A 17667-nucleotide genomic window follows, 5' to 3' on the forward strand; every position below is an offset into this window, starting at 1 on the left:
AACACATGTGGCCCTGAACATGAGTATCTTCTGCCCTAAGATACTGGGTACTGCTACATGAGGGGAAGGGGATGGGCACTTCATTATTTATTTTATTTTTTAATATTTTTTTAGTTGTAGACAAAAACAATATCTTCATTTATTTTTTTTATGTGGTACTGAAGATCAAACCCAGTGCCTCATGCATGTGAGGCAGGTGCTTAACCACTGAGCTACAACCCCAGCCCTGGGGTGGGCATTTTAATCAGTAATCACTGCACAGCGTGTAAAAGCCCTTAACAGTTGAAGCTGAGATCACCAGGTGAGACCCTCCAGGTCAAACTGAAGAGTTACTCCTCCTTCATTCTTTAGGAGAGGACACAGTATTTAAAGAAGATGTGGGTTTTAGAGTGGATAGTGGGAGACCTTTGATGAGGACGGGAGGATGTGGAAGGTTTTATAAAAAAAAAAAAAAGCTTTTCTGGTGGGCAGGTCTGTCCTGCATCATGTGAAGAGTCAACTGAGTTGGTAAAGGCAAGACCTCAGAGGCCTCCCTGGGCTGATGATATCCATCCTCTTCTTCCCTAGGAACCTCAGTACCTCTTATCTATAGTCTTTTTTTTTTTTTTTTTTTGGTACTGGGGATTGAACCCAGCACTCAACCACTAAGCCACACCCCCAGTCCTATTTTGTATTTTATTTTCAGACAGGGGCTCACTGAGTTGCTTAGTGCCTCAGTTTTGCTGAGGCTGGCTTTGAACTCGCCATCCTCTTGTCTCAGCCTCCCAAGCCACTGGGATTATAGGCATGTGCCACCGCACCCAGCAGTCCATAGTCTCTTTAAAATGTTTATGTATACATCTGTCATTCCCACTGCATTGTGGGATTACTTATGAGAAAACTGACCTCTTTTTAAACCTGTGTCCTAGCCTTGAGTCTGGTACAACACCAGTACATGCTGTTCCTTCAATGACTGATTTTTGCAAACCAAAGAATAAATGCATCTAACGCAGAAAGTCGTGACGTTACCACTGTAGTCTTTCTATCAAATGTTATTTCACAAAAAATACATGAATATAAATATTTACATGAAAAATGTAAATGGTTACATTTGAGACAAGACTGCTAAGAGGCCAGTTTCAAGAAACTTTAATTTCAATACAGCTGATTTGTACCATTATAAGCATAGGAATTCACTGGCAACCTCTAAAGTTTTTATATGAAAGGTAGAAAATATATCTACATTTAACAAAGCATATTGAGAGTTTTGGAAGCACAGTAAAAAAATCAATCAATAGCCAGGCTCTATGGAGAGGGAGAGAACCAGATGCTAAAAGCAAGAAAAAATATTTGATATCAGCATTCTGATTAGACTTTGAATTTTTCTATTCCACCCCATGCCATAATCAGAATTCAGATAAAATCTACTGAAAATAACTTAAATGAGACCGAGATAAATTAGCTTGGGAGGAAAAAAAAAGATAAAGGAAAAATAAACAGAAAAACAAACAGAAGCAGATAATGCCAAGAGATAACTTAATGAGGATTTTATAGTAGTTTGAAGAAAATAATGCTAGCCAGAGCCAAGATTCCTCAGCAACTATCTGACTGACAAATCCGGTTCTGTCCCCCGAGTCAGAATCTTCACGTTTTTGATTCCTCAGCAGTAGAATGAAGTAGCTGAAGAGCTGAGTCATCAAGATCCTACCCATGTGAAAATTCTGTGATTTTAAAGATGCACATTTATAGTAAAGGGAAAATGTACAGAGGGTCCTCGACTTCAACACCTCCACTTGCAGTTGTTCAACTTCATAACTGTGTGGAAGTGTTGTATGTTTAGCAGAAACCATACTTTGAATGTTTCATTTTGATTTTTTTCCTCAGGATAGAAATAAGCCGTACAATACTCTCTGGGGGCAGAGAGCTGAAGCACCCAGGCAGCCATGGGATCAGAGGAAAAGCAACTGGTCTTTAAGCGTGCTGTTGTGCTAAGCCAGGATGGTGCATAGGTTAGGTGCACTTAATGCATTTCCAACTTGGCTGTGAGTCAAGTCAATTTCAACTCATGGTGAGTTTACTGGGATACAACCCCACAGTGAGTCGAGAAGCATCTACAGTAGTATCAGCAATATATGATTCATTTCAAATTGCTTTTGAATACTCTGAATGACTTAAATTTGAATAAGAAAGAAAAAGATTCAGTTTAGCAGAATGCTAGTAAAGGCTCTAATTTTTAAGGAAAAGGATTTTACAAAAGACGACTCTGTCACTTAAAATTTTCAATGACTTGAAAACTATTACATGTGAACTAAGACCCTATAACATGCTTAAGTTGTCCAATAGAGGGGCTCTCCTTTTCTATATGTATGATTGACAAATGCAATCACATTATCTTATTCTGACATTGAATGAACAATAATAGCCGCAGGTGCATACAAACACAACTGCTCTGACTACAAGAGGATCTAAAGTGTGAGGCTGCTTAGATTTCCCCCATTTTATGTATGAGTTTCTATTTAATCCTCCAGTAAAAACTTTTATATGTCCTGGGAGATAACCAAGTATGTGTGGGGACCACCTTGGCTCAGGTAGGAGAATGTTAGGTTCCTCCACGGAATACACAGGGCTCTGCACACATCTGCTTATGTGTTTCTGCAGGCCACCTGTCATGGTGAAATGGGCCAGGGGTTAGAAGCCCAGAAATTGATTTAATTTTTAATCTGAAGAGTATTTAATGCCTCAGACTTCATTTAGCAAATGATTTACAAACAAGGTCTCTTCATTCTTTAATATTCTCTGGTTCTCCAATCTGGTTTAGTAGGCAAGGACATACAATCAGAATTATGAAATGACCTGGATAAATGTTTAAGATCTGAGAGCCTAAGAATGGTGTGTGTTCAAAAAGAACACTGTCTTAACAGAAAAGAGAACCCAGTGAGGACATAAAAAAAAAAGACAAGAACACAAGAAACAACATCTTTTGGGCTGAAAGGCTAAAACTGGAGCTGATGGGCTTATGCCCCTTTTTCTTCTGCAAAGTATCTGAAAATGATTAAAATTGTTTTGACAGCTGCAAGTAATTTGGAGGTAGGTGAAAACAGGAAGTTCAAGCACAGAATAACCTCAGTAGTTCCAGATTGTACTAATTCAATACCTGATATTCATTATTATACTATATATTCATTTTCAAGCACTAAGAGTTAAACTAATTATAATCATAGTACTTAAACCAAGACTCATTAGCATACTAGACATTTCACCTTCATGTTATTTTCCCATTGAAAAAATGTAAATTAGAATTTCTCAGGAAGAACAGTCATTCCATTAAATATCAGGGTTCTATCCTTTATCACCTTGTAGAGAAACCTGTCACTAAGAGGTTAAATGTATTTGAGAATGAGTGTTTTTGAGGAAAAGAAGTCCTTTAAAATACACTTTAGTAGCAATCATGATAAACGATGCTTTTATGGTCCTTTACAGGTTATATACCAAGAGGTTTTATATCCAATTCATATATAATCTGTGGGTGAACAAGTAAGGTACTAATTAGAAATTACTCTGTCTAGTCATCAGGGATAGAGTGACCTTTCTTTCACCAATAGCTCATCTTTTGTGTACAGTACTGAAAAATGCATTTACTTAAAATGCATTATACATTTTGGTGATGTAGTATGGTCTGTAGTATGATCTTTCATTGTTCTGAATCCTGAAGAGTTACTTCATAAGGAAAGGAAACTACTTAATATGGTAATTTTGTGTCATTCATGAATCTGTGAGAAAGAAAAGAGACTATTATCTTCTAATTTACCTTCACATGTTCATGCAACATATGCTCCCCTTCAAATCTGCATGAATACAAGGAAGTAAGAGAATTAGGGTAATTTTTAGTTAATATTCATGCTTCATTCTTCTTTTTTTTTTTTTTTTTAACCGGGATTGAACTCAGGGGTACTTGACCACTGAGCCACATCCCAGCCCTATTTTGTATTTTATTTAGAAACAGGGTCTCTCGGAGTTGCTTAATGCCTTGCTTTTGCTGAGGCTGGCTTTGAACTTGCAATCCTCCTGCCTCAGCTTCCCTAGCCTCTGGGATTACACGCATGTACCCACCATGCCCAGCAATGCTTCATTCTTTCATCTTTATTTTAGATTCTTGAGAACATACTAAGAAAAATTTTGGTGGATCTTTGACCATGTCAAAATTTTGACATGGTCAAAGATCCACTATTAAAAGATCCAGTATTAATCCATTCATGAGGGTTGAGCCCTCATGGTCTAATCATTCCCTCATGAATGGATTAATACTGATTATAAAAGAGCTTGAGGCTTTCAGTTCAATCTCTTCCTTCCACACTCTGGTAAGTTCTCTCACTCTCTCACATTCTCGCCCTTCTGTCTTCCACCATGGGACAAAGCAGCAAAGGGGTCCACACTAGAAGTGAGCCTTTCAACCCTGGAGTTCCCAGATCCAGAACAGAAATAAATTTGTGTTCTTTACAAATTCTCCACTTTCATGAACCCTGTCATAGCAGCACAAAACATATGAAAGACACCTTCTGATTTGAAAGTAGTTGCTAAAATACTGACTGAACTCAGTAAATCATACCCATCAAACGCACTGGAAAATATAACACAAACATTTGAAAAATAAAAAAGCCAAGACTTATAAATATTTCCTGAAAGGCAAAAGAACAAATACTACATTATCAATATGCAGAATGTGTGTGTGTGTGTGTGTGTGTGTATATATATAAATAACATTTATGTATGGGATAGAAATCAAGTATTTACAACATCCTTTTAAATGTTTTGTGGCTCTGAAAAGAATATAAATGAAACCTAACAAGAATAAATTATAAATTAATATTTTCTAGCCTGGTGTTTCTCTGATTATATAAAAAAAATAATTTTATAGTTCTTTTAACTTCAGAACTCAGAAATAAAGGACATTATGAGTTAAATTTCTCATTCTTTTTTTAATTTTTTTCTGTATTTGTAGATGGATAGCATGCCTTTATTTTATTTATTTATTTTTATGTGGTGCTGAGGATTGAACCCAGTGCCTCACAAGTGCAAGGCAAGTGCTCTGCCACTGAGCCACAGTCCCAGCCCTAATTTCTCATTTTTTTTTAAATTAGTTTTTAGTTGTAGTTGGACACAAACCTTTATTTTATTTGTTTGTTTTTATGTGGTGCTGAGGACTGAACTCAGGGCCTCGCTCGCACTAGGTGAGTGCTCTACCGCTGAGCCATAACCCCAGCCCCTAATTTCTCATTCTTAACTTTAATATATTTATAAAATATCACTATCTGGTGAAAATATGTATCCAATATACTACACTATACAATGAAAATAACTTTCACAGATTTTCCTTAGAATGTTAATGAGTAAGAATTAATTAATCTATGCAAGATAAAACAAATGCTGATATTATGGGTGCATTTTTCTGTCAGATTTACTTTCCTTACCATGATGAAAAAAAAGTGAAACCAACAACAACAACAACAAAAAGACTATGATTAGAAACTGATCATTTAACACTCTAAGGAAAAAAGCAAAAAAAAAAAAAAATATTTTTTCTTAAAATTTGGCCTCTAAGTAGTTACATTATCAGAGCAATTTTTCCCCTGAGTCTTGAAAACAAGCATATGATTTTTTTTACATATCAATTTCTTACAGAATAAAAAGTTTTTTAAAACAATGTTCTTTTTCCTATATACTAAATAAAACATTATAGTATTAAGTATAGATATTATAAAACATGAAGAGATGCTTCATTTGTTTTTTTTCATCTATTTTTTTCCTTATCATTCTCTAAAATTCCAATTGGAAATAAGAATACATAAAGCAAAACACCAACTTAGATTAAGAAAAAGAACTGTGCTTCCATTTGCTTTGACTTGGTAAATAAAGATGAAAATAAAATTTTACAGATGTTTCCTTTGATGAGGAACATCACTATGAATATTGGCATCTTTTGCTTCTCAAAATTTTCTGCACTTTTCAAACACTGACACAATCATAAACTGGTATTTTAACTTCATATTAATGAATTATGACAATGCTTGTTTTACTATAACTCCACATAGTAGGATTTTTTTCGTTATGCGCTCAATTTTTAGAAGGGAAAAAACAGGAGCTGGGGATGTAGCTCAGTGGTAAAGCACCTGGGTTTGATCCCCAGCACTACCGAAAAAGAAAACTAAACTAAATAAATAAATAGGTAGAAATATAGATGAGAAAGATCAAACTCTACTCATAAGGACAGCTGGTTCTTTATCCAAGGACTGATACACATGTGGCTGATTCTTCATATCTATGTCACCAATACAGAATGATAATTGATATTTTGGTGATCCTCATTCTTACTACTGAAATAAAGCAAGTAATTGTTTGGAATGCTTTTCAATAATATAACTTGAAACTAAAAGGATTTTCTTTTAACCGATTTCTCTTCCTTTTCGAGAGGAAAAAATACAAACTCAAATGCAATAGAATGATTTTAAATAGAGGCCAGAATCCATACAAGTAGAGAAGATAATGTTTTCTATTTAACACTGACAACTAAATTCACCAGAATATTCCATTTCCTGACTATTCCACCTAATTGAGTTTTGCTGCTTTGATGTTCATAGTCTGAATAAAATGAATGAACAATGGTAACGACAGCCTTTCAAAGATATATAGTGTGAGAGAAATAAAAATGCCTGCTAAATATAGCATGTATTATAATATGCTCCACTTACATTCCTTACTAGAGACCTTATAGTAGGTCATCAGAGCTTTATGTGATCTCTATTTTTATTTTCTAAGTTAGTGTCACTTTAGATCTTTGGTCTAAGGTGGTTTGTTTCCAACTCTGGAGCCTTTGTATATAGGAAGATGAAGTTGCTAACTCCCCATTAGGTAAGTACTTGTTTTTTCAGATGCTGTAGTTTGTTACCTATAAATGGCGGGTGGGGCTGATTCACTTTTTCAAGATGTTTACCATGACTAGGCACATGTCAATGCTCTCACAATCCTGATAACCAAAATACTCTTTATTTTAACAGGCAATGGTACAGGCTAAGTGGCTGTGTAACTTACCAAGGTCATTCAGGTATTTAACTGGAGTCCAGATTTGAACTCAGGTCTACATTCATTCCAAATTTGGGCAAGTGCATAGCTGTTTCATCAGTTTCTGAGCAGGCTACTCACACTGTGGCCTCCATAAAGTCTCTGAAGTAATTGTCTACCTCACCAAACAGATTTAAAAGCAAAGTAGTATAAAAATTCATGATGAAGTGGGGCACAGTGGTGCCCACCTGTAAGCAGAGCAACTGCAGATCTAGCTCAGTGATAAAGCATACCTGGGTTCAATCCCTAGAACCAAAAGAAAAAAGAAAAATGATAAATCCAAAATAAATTATTTTTACTATTCTCCAATTAATAGATCATTAATTAACCAATAATTGTCTTTTGTTTTTCAACCCAGGGAAACCACATTAATTTTTATTAACAGGTTCTTAAATGAGTTACTTAAAACCATTCATTTCTGTGACTTGCCAAGATGAGGCACATGGCTTTATACCCTGAAGGGAAAGCTTATTGGTTCAATTAACACTTTTCAGATTAGAAATGAAATCCTATATTCTGAAAAAAAAAAAAAAAACAAAAAACTGAAGTCAGACAGAAGTTCCCCAATTTTATACTTTTTTTAGAGTAAGTTCAGTTTTCTCAGTGAGCGGTCATTTTCTATCCTAAGGTGTTAAATCTCTTCTAAGCCCAGTCCTTTTGATGTCCACAGTGAAGGTGACAGCTTTCTCCCTATCCCACAGACCAGGGCTCTCCTCACAGAGCCAGAGTGGATCAGAGACAGGTGCCTGGGGCACACTGCATAGGGCAGCCACTGGAGCCAGCAGAAGACTCAAACATGACCTAACCAGGCCCCCAGCCAACATCATCAGTGAGCCTCAACTCCAGCACTCCTGGAGGAAAGGGGAGTTGTACTAAATTGGAAAGAAAAAAACTGCATTTGGTGTCAGCAGACTTGCATTGAACTTACTTCTATATTTCATTCCCTTTGTCATTTGGACACATAACCTTTCTGAGCCTCATTCATTAAATCCATAATGTCAAGGATAAGGGCCTAATTCAGTGTATGGCACATAACAAGTACTCAGTGAAATTCAGCTGACTTTAAAATAAGACAAGAGCAGAGTCCCAGCACTTGTCCCAAGGCTGAATGATGAATGGATAAAAGACATGCAACATTCTGGAGTTAGCAACCCAGAGTGAAGGAGCTGGTGCAAGCCAGGAGCCGGCCCAAGGGGGAAAACAAAGCAATGAGCAGCAGGAAGAAGTCAGAACTCAAATGGGATGTTCTCGGGCAGACAAGATAGTCCACGAGGCCAAGCTGATGACCCGGTTTTGCTTGATGACAAAGAGAAATGCTGACTTCACTGTTTCTGCTACTGAATAAATCACAAGGGTGGGTAACCTCAGAAAATATGTGAAGGAGTAGGAAAACACAGGTAATTAATGGAGGTTGTAGAATTTTAATTTAAAAATTCCTCTCTCTGAATGTTATTCTAACTTTGGGTATTTACAGTGACTGGCACATCCTCCCATGAAACATCCTGGCTGAGATGCCTGTAACTGAGTTCCATGGTTTTAAGCCCCAGGGAGGGTGTGAAATACCACGCAGCAGTAAAAACTGCTTCTGGGTATCAAATCTCTGAAGGATATCTAGAAAACAAAGGGCAGGCAATGTGGATGCTGCTTACCAAGGTGTTTGTCACTGGGCACAAAGTAACAGAGCTTGAATCTAGTTCAACCCGGTTGAGCAATGATGGGAAGGAAACACTGTTAAGGAGTAACATTCTGCCCTTAACGTACTCATTTACCACTTAACACCAACTCCGTAAGGAAAATGTGTTTGTTTTCAATAAGGCTCAGAAAGATTCAACCCTTGCTTCATGACCAAAAACTAAAACTTGGCCGAGTTATGCGGCAGTCTTACTTCAAAGCCAGCTAAGATACATTCATCACTGTCAAAAAGTTAAATAGAAAACCCTAAGTAAAATATAAGAAGTTTTAAAAAAAATAAAAAATAGGTGAGTCCCAGACACACGCAAAAGTGGACCAAAATGAGCTAAACTAAAAATAAAATCTCACTTAACACTTAATTCCTTGAAAGAAAAATTGGGGATATGTAGCCTTAAGTCCTTAAATATAATTCTATATAGTCCTACCAGGATTGGTTATTTGGATTTCAAGCCCACAGCAAAGTCAGACGAAACAAATTTAAAGAGGGAGATTCAATAACTACCCTAAGAAACCGACAACAGCAAGGAGTACTATTAAAAAAAAAAAAAATCACGACTCAGAACTTACACTAAAGGTGCCCTGATCCAGGACTATTTTTTTTTAAGTTGTAAGATAATTTTATTTCTGTATATACTACTAAATGTATAGTTTTTTACATTTTTTCCAACTTCACTGAAATATAACTGAGCAATAAAAACTGTACATATTTAAAGTATAGAACTTTAAGTGTATATATATATATATACATATATACACACACAAATGTATATATGCATGCTTTGTAAAATTATTGCCATAATCAACCTAATTAATACACCTATCCCCATTCATAACATATTTTCTTTTTTTATCTATTTTTTAAAATATAAATGATAGCGGAATGCATTACAATTCTTATTACACATATACAGCACAGGACTATTTAACATATGAGCAAACTGTTCTTTGTATGATGAGCATGAATAGTGAAACAGACTTTCATGTATTTTTAGTCATGAATAACATACTGAGGTTTTCTTAACTTTTTTTTTTACTTAACTTTTCTAATTTTTTTCGTTCAGATAGTATAGTTTGTTTCTTTCTTATATTCTGAGGATGTTAAAAAGAAACACAGTATTAATAACAGAGCAAAATAACACCCATAGAGACATCAAGAGGGTGCTCTATCTCAGAGCCGCCTCCAACTTTCATACTTCCTCCAGTTCTGAAATTTTTTCTCTCTTCATTTTATTTGTCCTCATGTGACCCATATCATTGTGTGCCTTTCTCTACTAACAGGACTGCTTGAGAACAAGGACCATGTTTTATTTGTGTTGGCAACTTCACAGTATCTAGCACAGTACCTTGTACATACACAGAGTAAATATTAGTTAAGGCCATTAAATTTTGTTCACATATTCAATGTTGCCATACAGGCATGCATGCAGAAATGATTTCATATAAATGGTTAAAATAAAACTTCCAGGGCTTGAAAAGGCAAACTTACTTATCCATAAATAAACAAGTGATTACGTACTGTAGTTCAGACCTTGTCCTCAGCTCAAAGACTGTAACAGTGGACAGAAGATAATAGTTCTCTGCATGGGAAGTCCTTATAATCTTATAGTAGAAAGACAGACAAAGTAGGCAACATCCAAGGTGACATACAAATGAGATTTCAGGTCATTATAATTTCAAATAAGAAACTAATGTAGGCTGATAGGTTAGGCAGAATTTGGAGAAGTGATGAAGACAGTCCTCTGTAAGCATTTCTCTTATGGCTTATATAGGTCTTCCTCTTAACATGTCAAAGAAGAGATGTAGTTAGGACCTCTACAGAATCCTCAGAGGTAAAACCACAAATGTGCAGCTTCAAAAACGACAGTGAAATCTCCATGGACAGCATGCCAGCCTCCGACATTGCCCCCAGTGATCCCCACCTCTTGGTACTTGAACACTTCTTGTACACTTCCCTCCCACACAGTACAGGTTTGGTCTGTGTGACAACTAGCACACAGCACAAGAGATGGTTATAAGAGACCGTGGTTTCCACATTAGGCTCCTCCTCTGTTGGATCCCTTACTCTGTGGGAAGCCAGCTGCCATGTCACGAGGACATGCCGACACTCTATGGAAGGGCACACGTGGTAAGAAACTGAGGTCCCTGGCCAACAGTGAGGAAGAGCCACGTGAGTCAAACGTGGATTCTCCCCGAAGACTGCAGCCCCTGTTAACAGCATGATTACAACCTTAAGAAAAACTCTGAGGCAGAACCAACCACCCAGCTGAGCACCCTCAGGAAACCACATGAAATAACAAATATCCAAGGTTTTGTTGCTTAAGGGTATTACATCTTAGAGCAATTTGTTATTCTTTTTCAGGAAGAGGCCTAAGTAGCTGAAGTCTGAGCACAGACCTGAATTAAGAATAACTAGTGATTAATAGATCTTAGGAAGAACATTCCAGACGGAATAGTAGCCCCATGAAGATGCTAAGACAGATGTGAACTTGGAATGTTCCTGAAACAGCTAAAATGCCCTCATGGCATTAGGTATGTTAGTGGCATACAAGAAAGCTGGAAGAAAAGGGCTAAAACATCCTTCAAAGAGATGGAAAGCAACATTACCTAATCTACATTTTATAAATGATAATCTTTGTAAAATACTGGGCTACCTTGTGGGAATGAAGACTACCAGCAAGAAAACCAAGTGGAAGCCTTCTACTCGTCCAGTCAAGTGGTGATGCGTATCATTTCCAGTAACTCAGAGTAGGATGTTAGAAATAAAAACATGGCTTGGTTAGATGAAAGACACATCCATATTTTAAAAGTAGAGTGAACACAACTGAATGAAAAACATATCCATGTAAACTATAGCATTCCAACAGGTTCTGGTTTTTGAGTGACACAGCACCCAAATAGATTTAGACAGTGGCAACATTAAATGTGATCTAGTGATCTAGGGTAACTCAAAATAAAAAATAAAAAATCATTTGTATGGTCGTTAAAAATCATTATCTTGCCTGGGGTTATAGTTCAGCAGTAGTGTGCTTGCCTAGCACGTGCAAGGCCCTGGGTTCAATCCTTAGCACCACATAAAAAATAAATAAATAAATAAAGGTATTTTTAAAAAATCATTATCTCTTGTTATTAAAACTATGGGGCCTATGTGCTGGGGTTGTGGCTCAGGGGTAGAGTGCTTACCTAGCTCGTGTGAGGCCGTGGGTTCAATCCTCAGCACCACATAAAAATAAATAAATTAAATAAAGGTATTGTGTCCAACTGCAACTAAAAAATAAATATTAAAAAAACAAAAAAATCTATGGGGCCTAGAAACAAAGACCTTTCCATTTATAAAAGAACTAAGTAATCAGTAGAACTTTTGGTGTCTGTTTTGACTGGTGCCAACCAGACTGTTTAAGCAAAAACTAGTGAAGGAAAAAAGAATTAAGTAACAAAACAGAGATGAGGAAGACCAAAAATAAAGCCAAGTTTTGTGTTTTTTTTTTTTTCACATCAACATATTTCCAAAGGAATGACATTAATAACAAGAAGTATTTCTTTAAGTTAGAGAATAAATATACTGGGAACTGGCAGACTATTCACTAGTTTCATAAAGCATTTAGAGTTTCAATTATTAAGGCTTAACAAGAATCTACATGTCCTCACTGAAAATTTTCTAAGGAGGCACTATTCACAAAAAGTACACAAATGATCCTGTCAAAAAAGGTCTGCCTCTTCTTACTGCTTCTTCTATTATATGCACAAAAAGCATGTCAAGATGACTCACAAGAAATATCCATTTATAAATCAAGTCTACATTTGTTTACCTAGAGACGAATTTTCAGCTTCTAACATTATTAGACTGACAGACATGAAAAAAAAATCAAGATTTAAAATGCAAAACACAAACTGTTATTAAGGTTATTTTACAGAGGGGCTGGGGTTGTGGCTCAGAGGTAGAGCGCATGTGAGGCACTAGGTTTGAGTCTCAGCACTACATTAAAAAATAAATAAATAAATAAATAAATAAACAAACAAACAAAGAAAATAAAAATACTGTGTCCATATGCAACTAAAAAAATTATGAAAGATTATCTTACGAGGGCTCTACCTCTGAGCTATAACCTCAGCCCAAACAAAGGAGCTTCATGATTCCACACTGTACCCTATCTTGAAACAGACTGTGGTACATGGGGCCATCATTCCAAATGTTTCCTCCCTCATGCTGGAGTTATACATCCACATCCTGCTATGCACTCTGTAGTGCTCATCACTATAGGCAGAGTGCTCTTCACCTTCCCATTTATGTTGAACTTGTCTGTGAGATCTGTTTGATCCACAGAATGTAAATGGAACTGACAGTGAGCCGCCTGCAAGGTGTTAACACTCACCCTCTTCTGCTCCTGTGATCTCCCATGAGAAGATCATCCCCAGGTCACAATCCTTTCAGCTCCAGGTATAGATTAGAGGTATGAGGAGACAACCTGAAATCCACCAAAAAACCTGTTGTTCAGGCCCAGTCCCAACCCAGCCCATAATGGCCAAACCACAGACCTGGAACATGATTATGTTTGTTATTATAACTTTGCTACTATAAGTCACTAAGATCTCAAATTTTAATGTAATGGTCTGTGTTACCTACAATGAAAAAAAAATGATTAAAAAGTAGTATCTGTATGTCACAATACTAATTTCAAAATTGTTAATATTGAACTTATCATTGTTGATAATACACATTCTAAATTTTCACTATAAGTACCAGGTAAAATAAAGTTATATTTAACAAAAAAAAAAAAATCCACAGTGCTCTTTTTATATTTTATATAAAATCATTTTTGTATTGCATACCATGTAAAAATGAGGAAAAACAAATCACTGGTGAGATTAGATGTTATAATGAAAAGGTTTTGAGAAGTAGAAGAAAAGTCGCGCAGTACTTTAGTAGTAAAAGAAACACATGGTAGGTAGAGATCTGTGACAATCCCAGGCCTGCCATCCACAAGCTGTGTGCCCACCTCAGGTCAGCACTATTCATAGGAAATGCTCTTTTAGCAGTTATGATTTTTAAAATTTCCAATAGCCACATGTGAAAACACAGAAAGCATATGTGCAGTATAAGACTGCAATAATAATCTGTTTATCACAACAGTTAAACTGAAATGCAGTTCCACAAAAACAAGAAAGTTATGTTTTACAGAAGCTGGGTGTGGTGGCACCTGCCTATAATCCCAGCTAATTCAGCAGGAGGATTACAAATTCAAGGACATCTTAGGCAATTTAGGGAGACCCTATATCAAAATGAAAACTAAAATGACACTGTAGATATAGGTCAGTGATAAAGCACCACCAGTACCAAGTAAAATAAAGTTATATTTAACAAAAAAAAATTCACAGTGCTCTACTTTTAAATTTTGAACTTAAATTTAACAAAATTTGAGATTCAGTTCCTTGGTCACACTAATACTTCTAGTGTTACCGCCACACTGATACTACTGTATTGGGCAGCACAACTGTAAAGTCATTCCATTTATCTGAGGGTAATTTTCTTCATGGATACACTTCATGGATACAAATAAAACAGTTATTTGAGATAAAGAATTTCAAACATAAGTGCTTACAGAGGCTGGGCTAGTAATATGAATGATCAAGGCAATTAAAGTGGCATTTTAGCCAACTAACGCCCCCTTCGTATCCTATTCCAAACAGGAATGTTGGTCCCATCTTATGGGACCTCATGACTTTTCCAACAAAGCTGGAAATCTGGATGTTTACCTAAAACCTCTTTTCTTTTTCATTTTTCCATGTAGACACTACTATGAAATTTTTCAGAGCACTGCATGGGCAAAACCAAAACATGTCCATATGCTGATATTTGCAACAGGGGCTCTTACTTTCCCTGCTCTACCAATCTATGATTTATTTAGAGGAGTGGTATGACTTCCACATCTAGAAGCTAAAACACACAGCTGGATAACTGGTTGAGTGGTGAGCTTGAAAGCCCCTCTGTGAAGTCAAGGTGAAGTCTGAGTTGCCTGGTAGTCTGCGGTGAATGTCGGAACTCTAGGGTGAGCTTAAGCTCTTTCTACGCACCGGGATGCAGAGGAGTCTGAAACGGAATCATGCTAAAGCAGACAGCCTAAGTCTCCAATTCTGGATAAAAAACAATGTGCCAGAAACAGAAAAGGTGGTAGAGCCAAGTTCCCAACAGTGACTATCTCCCTCAAAACCCTGGAACCCAGATCCTAGGGAGCCTGCCTGGGCCCTGCCTGAAGGAACAAGGTAAGCTGAGAGTGGAAAGCAGAGGGGCAAGAGGGATTAGTAGTTTGGGGAGCCATCAGGACCTTCCATGTACACAGAGGACAGAGATGAAGAGGGGTGGCAAGTGGCAGTTGAACTCTGAGGCCACCAGTTCTTAAAGTCCAGGTGAGTCACCACCTGGGAGTATTCTTAACAGGAAGAATATGAATTCATAGCTTCAAAGGAGATAAAGTGGAAAGTTTTTGTGAATACTATAACACCTCATTTTAGTTCCAGGGTAAGGAAGCCTTGCAAACTGGGATAACAGCAAAAGCCATGAGTTAGGATTCAAGTAACTTGAGCATTAATTCCAAAACATGCCACCGTCTTTCTGGGTGACTTGTTTCTCAAAATTAAAATAGTAATAATGAAGCATATTGCTTTACTCTATAACACAGGGTTGTTTTCAGACCAAATGATATAAATATTAAGCAATCCGGAAGTATAAATTTCTCATAATTTCAAGACTTTTTATTAAATTTACTAAGCAACTGCTAGTGGATTCTAGGAATGCAATTTTTAAAATGCCATTTAAGTCTCTGATTAGAGACTTATTCCAATTGGGGGCAGGAAACAGTGGTTATGGATTCAGGAGGAGAGTGACAAGCACTGACAACCCCATTTCACACTCAAGTACCTTGCAGCCATGTCTAAAGGTTCATAGGGTGAGACCAGAGGAGCTCACATTCCAATATGCACTTAAAAGGACCTCAAAAGGAAGAATATACCCTGAAGCAGTAGTTCCTAACCTTTTTCAGGTCACTGATGCTTTGAGAATCTGATTAAAACTAGGTTTCCATCTTGGAAAAAGACACATACACAGAAATGACGTGTTTTTAGGAAATTGGTTTAAGGACCCCCAATGGATCCCAAACTGAAAATGTTACCTGTAAGAAAGAGAGGGTCACAGACAAAACTCTCAATATGGTCTTAGGCAAAGAGTAGCTGCTAAATAGGAGGCTGTCTTGGAAACAGCTGGAGGCCAAGAATAAGAAAAAGAACAGACTTTATAAATGTTCTACCCTATTCAAAATATTGCTACTGTAGGCCCCTCAGGAGAGTTCTTAGACCCTATACAAAGGGTCTTAGACAGACTCACAAATACCATCATTCTAGCTAACTGGCAGCCACTGAGTCCTTGGCCAGTGTCAACAGGAGGAAGTATCCTCCAGTTCAGCCCCTAGGAATCCTAGCCAAACTCAGAAAACAAAAGGAAACTCATATAAGAAAAATATAATATGTAAGTCTCCTTAAGAACCATATGCACATCATCAATACATTTCAGAACAGGTGGGGGTTGTATTCATTTTGGCTTTTGGAACAGAGAATAGAAAAGAGATTATGTCATAAGGGTCTTAAGGTATCCATGGAAATACCACCATGAGCAGAAGGCCACAGGCCCCACAGTGCCAGTGAGTATCGCAGCAGCAACCTGGCAGCCACACACACAGCAATGATGGGGGATGTAGGGGTGGGGATGGGGGGGGAGATGGCTGATGCTATAGAAACTCAACAGCAACTTCTCAGTGACAAGAGCAGACCTTGCCTCAAAGCTCAAATGGAGCATGGATGCAAACGAATGTTGATAAAATATTCTCATTTCCAAATCCAATCTCACATGAAAATAGAGACGTTTCAGATAGAAGATGTATCAGATATTAAGCTGATGACAGATATTATACTTGATCTTAGCCAAAAGACTGAAAAGCAATGAAATACATTTCAGAAAGTTCAAAGAAAGTCAAATTTAAAATAGATATAATTATCTTATGTATTTCTAATGACTAAAACATGTTTATGAGAATGAGGACATACTCTGAACTTAGAATTACAACTGTCCAGACATACTTAATGACTTTTTCATAATGTGCTCTTATACTTTACTTTTGATTTTATTTTATTAATACTCCATAATACTATTCATATATCATAATTTTTTTAATCTTGACTTTCAAAGTAGGAGTCAATAAAAAAAATTAAAATTATCAGTCATGCAATTAATGCTTCAAAGGTATCCAAGACCAGTAAAACTTTGTGGGGAAAAAAAAGTAAAAAACAAGGACTTCGAGCTGTGGCTTTAGATCAGTGGCAGAGCACTTGCCTAGCTTGTGTGAGGCACTAGGTTTGATCCTTATGATCACATAAAAATAAACAAACAAAATAAAGGCATTCTGTCCATCTACAACTACAAAAAAAAAAAAAACACAAAAAAACAAACAAAACAAAAAAAAACAAGGACTTCAGCAAGGACTCCAGTCTATGAAGTCAGAAGCAGGTGAAAAATGTTGCTTGAAGAGACACACTGTTCTCCCTTTCTACTTACTTGCCAAGGAAATGCAGTCCCTGTTAGGAGGAGGAAATTTTAACCTATTATCTACGGGTTTGGAAACACCCCCAATGACAGGGTACCTTCCACTTTGTTATTTCTGTCAACAGTCTACTAGCTGCTTTATATTTCAGAAAGTCTCATGGAATTTTAATTTTTCCAGGTCAGATAGTTAAGCACCAGATGATTTTCCTTCCAAGTGCCATGATTTCAAATGCCACTTCTTGCTAATATACTATGAACTTTATAGCGAATCACATTTTAATATGTATTTTTAC

At 36.8% G+C, this 17667-nt stretch overlaps 1 protein-coding gene and 1 pseudogene across 5 annotated transcripts in view; both read right to left on the reverse strand.

Moving 5' to 3' along the window:
• Nucleotides 1–17667, reverse strand: part of Golim4 (golgi integral membrane protein 4) — a 75800-nt gene that overhangs the window by 47383 nt on the left and 10750 nt on the right. The gene's annotated exons all lie outside the window — the stretch shown is intronic.
• LOC124078242 (U2 spliceosomal RNA) lies at nt 16599–16775 on the reverse strand (annotated as a pseudogene).

The sequence above is a fragment of the Marmota monax genome, unplaced genomic scaffold, assembly GCF_021218885.2.
Source record: "Marmota monax isolate L192 unplaced genomic scaffold, Marmota_monax_Labrador192_F-V1.1 WCK01_AAM20220418_F8-fsc00110, whole genome shotgun sequence".
NCBI classification, from domain to species: domain Eukaryota; kingdom Metazoa; phylum Chordata; class Mammalia; order Rodentia; family Sciuridae; genus Marmota; species Marmota monax.